The sequence below is a fragment of the Peromyscus leucopus genome, unplaced genomic scaffold (genome assembly GCF_004664715.2).
Source record: "Peromyscus leucopus breed LL Stock unplaced genomic scaffold, UCI_PerLeu_2.1 scaffold_1239, whole genome shotgun sequence".
Lineage (NCBI taxonomy): Eukaryota > Metazoa > Chordata > Mammalia > Rodentia > Cricetidae > Peromyscus > Peromyscus leucopus.
Window position 1 is genome coordinate 46,472 of NW_023504379.1, and position 9,676 is coordinate 56,147.

The 9,676-nt window shown below is 43.8% G+C and overlaps 1 pseudogene; it reads left to right on the forward strand.

Moving 5' to 3' along the window:
• Nucleotides 1-7,217: 7,217 nt before the first annotated feature.
• Nucleotides 7,218-9,310, forward strand: LOC114687422 (annotated as a pseudogene).
• Nucleotides 9,311-9,676: the final 366 nt, after the last annotated feature.

Consider the following 9,676-nt stretch of genomic DNA (forward strand, 5'->3'; position numbering starts at 1 on the left):
CAGAGCCAGGCAGATCTCTGTGAGTTCGAGGCCAGCCTGGGCTACCAAGTGAGTCCCAGGAAAGGCGCAACGCTACACAGAGAAACCCTGTCTCGAAAAAAAGAAAAAAAAAAAAAGAATGGGAAAGCAGATTCCAAATGCTTGGTCCTTCTGTTGTTTTGAAGCATCTGGTGATGCCACACAGATAAGGATACCCAGCCTTATAATTATCTGAAGCACGCTGGTGCATCTGCCTTAAAAAATGCTGCTGAATTCCTCCAGGGTGAATTACTATAGGGAGGGGGGAAGGGCATGCAATGTTTGACCATTTGACCAGGGACTGTTCTGCAGTACTGGGGTGGAAACCAGGGCTTCCCACATTCTAGGCAAGCAGTGGACTCTGTCCCAGCCTCTCGGCCTCACACAGCATTAGAGTAGGGAGAGAGCAGGTTCTTCTGTGCAATCTAAATTATAGAGAGCAGCTAATGTCTCAGGATGTCTTTTCCGATTATATCCTGATTACCCTACTGAACAAATCCCTCTCCCTCTCATTGCAGAGATGGTTCAGGAAGAGGAGAGAACAGATCTGGTGAGGGAAGAATCTGCCAGGACTTAGCAGTGCTCCTCCTAGGACATGCTCCACCTCAATCTGAATATTGTGGAGGAGCCCCAGTGTGCCCCCCTTGACCAGGATCCACTTGTAGATACATTTTGTCTTCCACCCACATGTTGTTACATCTTTCTTCCCTAAGAACCTGTATTTGAAATAAATAGTCTTTCTTCATGTGACTTCTGCATTAGTATGGTTTGTATGACAGTTATTAAGGAAATGCCATTAAAGAAAATGACAAGCTCTCCTTCTGTGGGGGGGGGACATCACAGAGTAAGCATCAGTAGACTTTTATGTCATGGGCGTTTGTCAAGGGGTGTTTACATTGACCCATGAATTATCCTGTCCTCCATCATAGTGTTTTCATCCTCACCCTGACCATGTTGTACAACACATGGGCAAGAGGGTCATTGAAAATCTCTAGGGAGGTGGTGTTTATCCAGACAGAGATGGTTCTGGCCATACCTTGGATTTCACACCAACCATAGAATCTGAGAGAACCATTTTTGTCTGTTTCTTTTTATATTGTTTTGGTTTTTCTTTTCTTTTTCCAGTGGACAAAGTGTCTGTTGTGGTGACAAGTTTTTTGTCAAGTAGCAGAAGCTAGACGCATCTAGAAAGAGGGATTCTCCATTGGAAATAGGCTCCATTCAGTAAGCAATTCTGAGGAGCATTTTCTGGATTAATGATTGACATGGAAGGGTCCCTCCCACTGTGGGTGGAGCCACCCCAGAGCAGGTCATTCTGGAGTGTATTAGAAAGCAGGCTGAAGAAGCCAAGAGGAGCAAGCCAGTAAGCAACATCTCTACACAGCCTCTGCCTCAGTTCCTGCTTCCAGTTCCTACCCTGACTTCTCTCAATGATAGACTGTAAGCGCTGAGAGGAAATAAACCCTTTCCTCCCCGGTTTGCTTTAGTTCCTATGTTTTATTACAGAAGCAGAAAGCCAACTAAAGCCAACTCAAATAAAGAAATGGACTGATAGAATCTCTCCTCCCTCAATTTCTCCCAAGTCCCCTCCTTCCATCTCCTCCCAAGCCTTCCCCCACTACTCTCACATTAATTGCCTCTTTTCAATTACTCTTCTACGTATAGACATATGTGTATGAACAACTGTGTGAATACGGCCTGCTAAGTCGGCTTTAGTTGTTTGTGTGTATATGATTTCTGGGCTGCTCCTTTGCCTTGACTAACCACTTAGAGGGCTCATCCCTGGGAGAGGTCAATTCCCCCTCTCTCTGTAGGCACTAGCTGCCCACTGTTCTCTGTCTAGGAACAAAATAAAACCCAGGCCAAAAATCCCAGTACATAGTGTCTCTCCTTCCATGGACACTTTACCATCTCTCCATCATCTTGTCTGGTGATATGGCCAGTATTCTGATCTCATTTATGCAGCCGGTTCTGTGAGTGACTGTTTCACAGCAGACATCCTGGAATTGAAGCTCTCCATGAGCCATTGTACTCTGCATTCTGTCCATTTGTGGCTTCTGTGATGGTCTCTGTTTGCTGTAGACAGAGGGTTCTCTGATTAGGGGTGGTGGTCACACTGATATAAGGATGAGATTAACAATCCGGTTTGAATTATTCCATTCTATCATCATGGCAATTGTAAATTCTCTTCTAAAATACATAACCTCACCAGTCCTGGGATGTTGTCTAGGTTTCTAGTATGAGGGATGATTTCCCTCCTGTGGAGTGGGTCTTAAATGTCCAAATAGACAGCTGTTGGTTACCACCAACATGGGAGTGTCTCTCCTGACACCTCTCTGGATAATTGGGCGTTGTTGTACTAACTGGGAGCTGTTGTTGGGTATTACTGTTAATTGCTTCTCCCCCTTGGCAGCTTGCATAGCAATTTCTTGTCAGATGGAAGCCAAACACACAGGGAGGTGGCTTTCAGGCTACATCCCTCTGCTGTACAGTGTCTTAGCCAACAGAGGCTCACTTCCATCTGCTGAGAGGCATCCTAGGGCAGCAGCAATTGTCTGTATTTTGGGAGTCACTTGGACTACTAGGCCTGGTAATGGGGTCATTGTTAGTTCCTTGATAATTATGGATAATGTATTTTGATCATGTTCACCCCCCACCGTCTGAGAACCACTCCCAGCTCTCTACCCACCCTACTTTGTGCCCTTTAAAGAAACAACCCATCAAGTCTTATTTGTGCTGCCTTGCACTCTTGTTTGTGAAGCTATCCACTGGAACATGGTCGACCTATCAGGGACTGCACCTTAAAAGAAAACTGACTCTGCCTGTCCTGGCAGCTGTCAATCACGAGGAACTCATCAGGTGGAAGTGACTTCATGCCTAACTTAAAGGATTTTGACTTGAGCTTGTGGGGACCTTTGCTATGCTGTCCCAACTGCTGTGGATTTATATGTACAAGTGTCCAGCTGTGTGAGGAAACACTGTTTTCTTGTAGTCACCCACCATCTCCATCTCTTCTTCTCACCCCAAAATCTCAATGAACCCTGAGCCTTGGGAGGGAGGGTGTGTGATAGACATGTCCCATTTATGGGCTAGTGTTCCACAGTCTGTTACCTTGATCAGTTAAATGTCAAAGACATTGGAAAGATAAGACCTACATATGCTCATACCAGAACACAATCCCAGCATGGGCAGGGGAGGTGGGCCGGAAGTCCCACCCCTAGCTGAGGAGCTAGTGACAAATGATAGCTGCTGGGAGAGGGAGGTTTGTTTTTTTTTCAAGAGTATATCCCTTGCCAGATTGACCACTCTCTAGAGGATGGCCTCATACCCAAATCTACTTGGGCAGCACATATGGAACTAGGTGGACTTCATAAACAAAGAGGACATGAAGTTCAAGTTGAGTGACTAGGATGTGGGAGAGGTGTGTGTGGGGGGATGTGCTTGTGGATGGGATGTGTTTGTGTGAATATGGTCAAAACACATTTGATGAAATCTTCAATGAAGTATTATGAAAACACAGATCAATGTATACAATCCTTCTTTACCAGTTACCTTGTAAGCATTCCTGAGACCACTGAACACACCTTTGAAAATTCACTTACCTCCCATTAAACTACTTTGTCATGTCCACCCTTTTTCTCGCTCTAGCTAGCAGTTGTATGCCTGCCCTTGGTCCTGCAGAGTCACAGATGGTGTAGAAGGACACTGAGTAGAAGCTGACTATGTCTACTCTGAAGTCCATAACCCTCACATGGTTTAATTGTTGATATAAAGCTAGGCATGTCTCACTTGTGAGAGCTGCAAATCCTCCATAGTTACCTTGTAAGACCTGCAGCACTCACTGCTGTCTGAACACACTGGTCTGCTCTGTCCACCTCAACTCTCATTACAGAAATGCAGGTTGATCTCCAAAGAGACAAGAGAGGGGAGATTATGTCCCTCACTCAAAGAAGAAGAGGGGCCAAGGGTTTGCTGCTTCTCAAACTGGATCACATGCCCATTAATGGCTGCCAGACAAATCATGATTATACACTTACCTTATACAAGGCTATACATCATGGGCTGTAAAAAAACTATATCAGATTTTTATTTCAAACTTCCTCATTAGAAGGCCTGTAAAGATATGTCAGTGGTTGAAAGAGTCTACTGCTCTTGCACAGAACTCAAGTTAGGTTTCTAGCACCCACATGGGACACCCCACACATGTGCAAATACACACAGAGACACATGCACACTCATACATATCACTAAAGCAAGAAAAACAGATCTTAAGAAAGAGGGTACTGAGTAGAATTTCGGATTAGAAATTGATGTAATTTTTATCCTCAACCACATAATTATCTCTCTGTGTCTATTCAGCTCTGGAAACATTACATTTCAATTCATCCAGGTTTTCCATCTAAGTTTATTTTATAAGTACTCCCCAAATTTTCATTATAATATTATAAACTATGTGATACTAGAGCCCACAGCCAGGGCAGCCTTAGGGGAGGCCAGAATGGTCCTAAGAACCCCAGAGACCAGGCTGGATCTAGGGACCCCAGGTCTCCAAATTCAGAAGAAGACTTTAGCTTTCTTGGAGTACAGGCTGGTCTTTGGGACCCCAGGGGCCTAGCCAGATCTAGGGACCCCAGTCTGACCTCCCTCCCTTGGGCTCTATATGCTGATCTACAACTTTGGAAGAAGCCTTCAGCTTTACCAGATGCCAGGCCAGGTCTAGGGACCGCTATCCTCAAAATCCCCAAAGGGGACAGCCTACTGGACCTGAAGGCATGCTAGTCACCAGAACCCTTGGCTGTTTAAGCCAGAAGACCAGAGAGGAAAGAGAAACTAAGGAACATAACACCCATCTAACAAAGACAAATCCAGGAATCAACATCTAGACCTATAATCATCCCAAATCCAGATGCCTAAATGCCAGTGTAAGAACACTATCAATAACAGAAAGGGCAATATAACACCACCAGAGCCCAGCTATCCTATGACAGCAATCCAACACAGCTGAAGCACAAGAAATGACCTTAAAATTTACTTTACGAAGATGATAGAGGTCCTTAAAGAGGATTTGGACAAATCCCTTAAAGAAATTGAGGAATAGACAAACAAAAATTGGATGAAATCAATAAATCCCTCAAAGAATGCAAAAAAATCAAAGAAATAAACATTGTAACCTATGATTGACCTTAAAATATACTTTTATTTTTAATTTTTGAGAAATTCAAAACATATTCTATCATTTTGAATGAAAAAAAATGTACACTTTTATTGTCCACTACGTTTATTACATAGATTTCAAACAAGTTTTGGAAACATCTTGTGTGATGGTCCTCCTGTCTCCACAATCTGGGTGCTGGGTTTATATGGGTGCACCACCATGCTAGGCTCAAAAATAATTTAAGTAGCAGCTCTTTCTGGCACAGCACTCCTGGTCACAGATATAACCGACACCTACTTTATAAATGATCATCTTAAATAAAATGGAAACAGTTCTCTTACTTTCTGTTCCTGTTTTCTATGCCAGCTATTGCTGTCCATTGTTCTTCAGGCATAGCATATGCCTTCTTGAAATTACAAGATTGATTCAATTGCCATTTACTCCTGGGTAGTGGGTGGAGAGCTTGTGAGACAGCACAGGAATGAGTGTACTAGCAGACTGTGAGCCACCAAGGAGGGAGTCATCATCCCTCCACCTAGTTCAGAGAATGGAAAAGCAATTAATGCGTGCTTCAGGGGAGAGATACTTTTGTTGGGTGGTTTAGTTCCCATAACTTGTCCCAGGCTGCTGTAAGTAAATTCAAACCTGTGCTCCTCTATGTCACTGCAACTAAACCAATTGGTTCATAAAAGTAGACTTGAGTCTAGCCATGTACTCCAATACTGAACACACCCTGTCTGCATCTGCCTAAGGTGTCTGAACATTAGGAAACAGCTTCTGCTATGTGGTTTAGAATGCCAACATCATAAACGCTCCACAAGGGTATTAGTTTCAAGTGTGCAATTTCCTGTAACAATTCTATTTCTTCTGAGACCCCACTGCACACAAAGAGTGATGGTAATGTGTCCCAAACTGCCTGCCACCTTGTGGAAAAGACAAGGCAAGCTAAGGAGATAGCTCATTTGGTAAAGTGCTCAACCTTGAGGACCTGAGCTAGATACCCATACCCAAGAAGAAATTGCAGGGATGCTTGCTCTCATTTGTAATCTCAGCACTGATGGGGTCGAGGCAGGTAAGTTCCTAGGACTTGCTGACTAGTACAATTCTAGCCTAATTTGTGACCTCCAGGCAATTGAGAAACTATGTCAAAGGAGATGGTCAGAGTTCCCAAAGATGCGCCTGCATTTGCACATGTGTGCACACATACATAGCCACACTTTTAAAAGACTATGTAGATAAAAAGGCATATCTTAACACATTCACTTAGTCCTATAAAGTCTTATCAAGGATTTTACAACAAGGACTTAAGGGAATTTCAGCAGACAACAGATAATTCTATTTGGTTGTAACCAATCTTAACAGTATTAATCAATGCTAAACAGTGTAAATTGCCCCAGTGCTCCAGGGAGATGTGGGTCCCTGTGATAGGTCTCCTGAGCCTTCAGCACCCTCTGTATATGCTTTTCAATATCCTACAGCTAGAGACCCTGGAAGCATGCCAGGGTCTAGCTTCTGTCTTTGTGAACGTTCAGAGGCAGAGATCTTCTATATGATCATATTTGCTTTATTTATGTCAAGTACCAGCTCTCAGATGTAGAATTCTAGGCCAAGAGGTGTTCACTGACATTTCTCAACCAGACTCCAGAGCTACTGGGAGAACTGTGTCTTATTCCCTTCAAATCTGTCAGCACAGTTGAGCATGTCCTCTTCCCTGGGATGATACCTCATCACCAAGGCCACACTAATCAGCAGGATTGTGTCTTAGAAGCCCAATGTACACCCCCACATTCCCATGGGTTGTGCCATTCTGTTCTCACAAGCACATTCTGCTCATTGCAACCCTAAACTGCTGTCACTTGTTGAATCTGAAGAGGCTCAACCCACAGTAAATGACATTGAGAAAGCAGGCAGAACAGGATGCCTGTGACTGACCAGATACATTGTAATCTGGACCAGTCCAGAAGAGAACACTTTCAGGTCATGGGTCAATGCTTTTGTTCCCTTCCAAGTGCTTGGGCTTAGACACTCTGCAGGAGCATGAGCACCATCAACAGCATTCAGGGAATGGAACCTCAAGACATCACCCAATTGCTTCATCTGGGAATTGATGAGGTTGAAGAAGAAAGAAATGATCAGTATATGGATGGGCCAGGTGCTCTAATTATCTCTGTTTCTTTGCAGATGAAAGTGGACAGACGCTTGCCAGCTCAGTCTGCAGCCCTTCCCTGTGCTTCCCCATTCACCCTGGATTCTGATTCCCTCTCTGATCATTCTCTTTTTGTTTCCTCCGTCCAGGAGCAAGTGAATGGATAACATTGCAGAATGTAAAAGGAAGTCAGGAGAAAGAGGGTGAACAGGGTGGCCTTATGTTGGGGGCTGCAGCAGCAGCAGAAGGTGCAAAAGAAGAGGTCAGAGATGAAGTTCCTGTTGGCAGTGCAGCTCTCGTGGATGGCAGGCCCAGCAGCAATAGCCAAGATAAGGGCCAATGAGAGGAGCAGATCCCTGGGAAGACAAAAGGCCATCAGCTTCTACCAGGTCCATCAGGCCGGCTGCACCGCCTCCGCCACAGGTTCACTGAGTTCCAGCTGCAGAAGCTGGAGCGTGTTTTTGAACGCAATCACTACCCCAGTGCTGAAGCAAGGTAAGAACAGTGTCTGGCTTGTGCTGGGAACAGAAAATACTCCAAGGAGGCCTCTGATCTTTCCCAGGCCCTTCTCTAACTGCTCTTAAAATAAAATCAGCCTACAGACTCCAGGCTACCAGACCCCAGTCTTCTGCACTTGGGTTCTGGGGTGAACGGGAGTGGGCAAGCAGGAACAAAGATATTTTCATGAAGTATTTAAATGACTTGAAGCAAGGTTAGAGCAGGAGTGAGAAGTCTGAGGCTGGCTGAGGAAATGCATGTTGGTCTTTGCTTAAAATTTCACTAAATTGTGCATCATGCAGTTTCTGCATTAAGTTATATTTTTATAAGTGCTTTGGAACATTTGTCTTAAATCACTGATTTCATTATTACTGTTGAATATTTTGCAGGGTGGGAGAGGGAGTATTCTTCCCCTTAAAATTTCTACTCAAGAAAAAAAAACTGTCCCTAAAAGCAAGATAAAGTGCTGAGTATAGTGACTTGCGGCCCGAGCAACACTGCTGAGGCAAAAGGCTCCCTGCAAATTCCAGGACATCTTGGGCTATAGCCTGAAATGTGATCTCAATCACTCAATCAAATCCGTGCTGGTAGTCCTTGTTTGCAATCCCTCCACTTGGGCATTTGGGAGGTGGCAGCATGAGGGTAAGAAGTTCAAGGTCATCCTCAGCTACTTGGCTCCAGGAGGCCTGTGCCAGGAGAACAACAAAAGCAAACCCCGGAAGAACCAAGAGTGCAGCACCACAGTCTGGCTTTTCCTCTCTCCTCCCTCAAACCCTTCTTCTTTCTCCCCCCTCCCTTCCTCTTCCCCACCCCTCCTTTTCTCCTGATTCTCTTACTGATACAGAAACTCACTTTCCAGCCCAGGCTGGCCTGCAACTTCCAGAGAGCTTGGTTCAGATCCCTCACTCTGGTAGTACAAGCTTGTGCTGCTAGCATTGTGAGACTTTTAAAGAGTGTTTTTGTACCTATTGTGGCTTTAGTATTTTCTTTCCCTGATAATCAGCAGGTTGAACATTTTTGCATGGTAATTGAACACTAGGAATTTCATTTTAATTAATCCATTTTCTTTTATTTGAATTTCTCTTTCCAGTCTGACAAAGTTCCCAAAACCTTTCCTCCATGTGATTTTGTTCACAGCTCTGTTGCATCAACACGTGTTGATGTCAGTAACATTTTGTATCACGTTTTGTTTTCTATTTTAGTGATTTTCAAATTGTGTCTGAGTGTCTTAGGGACTTATTCAGTTTTTTCACAAAGCTATCACTAGCACATAGAAAATAAAATATTGTTGGTAGAAATACATTTTAAAAGCCTCAAAGTCCTCAAAGTGAATGTCACAGAACAGAAATGAGGCCAAAAGTTTGAAAACAGATATAAAATGCCTTTCACATTTTTTTTATTTCAACCATGATGCCAAATACTGAACATTTGCAACTTTTGCCCACAGAAAGGAACTTGCAAGATGGATAGGTGTGACAGAATCCAGAGTGCAGGTCAGTAACTAGAAAAAAACAGCCATTCTAGAACTTGGTTCAGGTCCTGGATACCTTTGTCCTATGGGTGAAGTTGTTGTGATGTTTTTACTTCTCTCTACTTGGAAAATGAGGGTTTTTGTTTTGAGGCAAGGGTCTCTCTACATAGCCCTGGATCTTGTGGAACTCACTTTGTAGACTAGGATGACCTCCCTCACAGAGATCTGATTACCTCTACCTCCAGAGTGCTGGGATTAAAGGCATGTGCTCACCATGCCCAGCTGGGAAATGAGTTTTGAACTTTGTCGGTTTTATACATGGGAAATGGAATAAGAAAGTTCCACAATACCATAATGTCTCATTTTCAGAAAGAACATGACTTCCTAA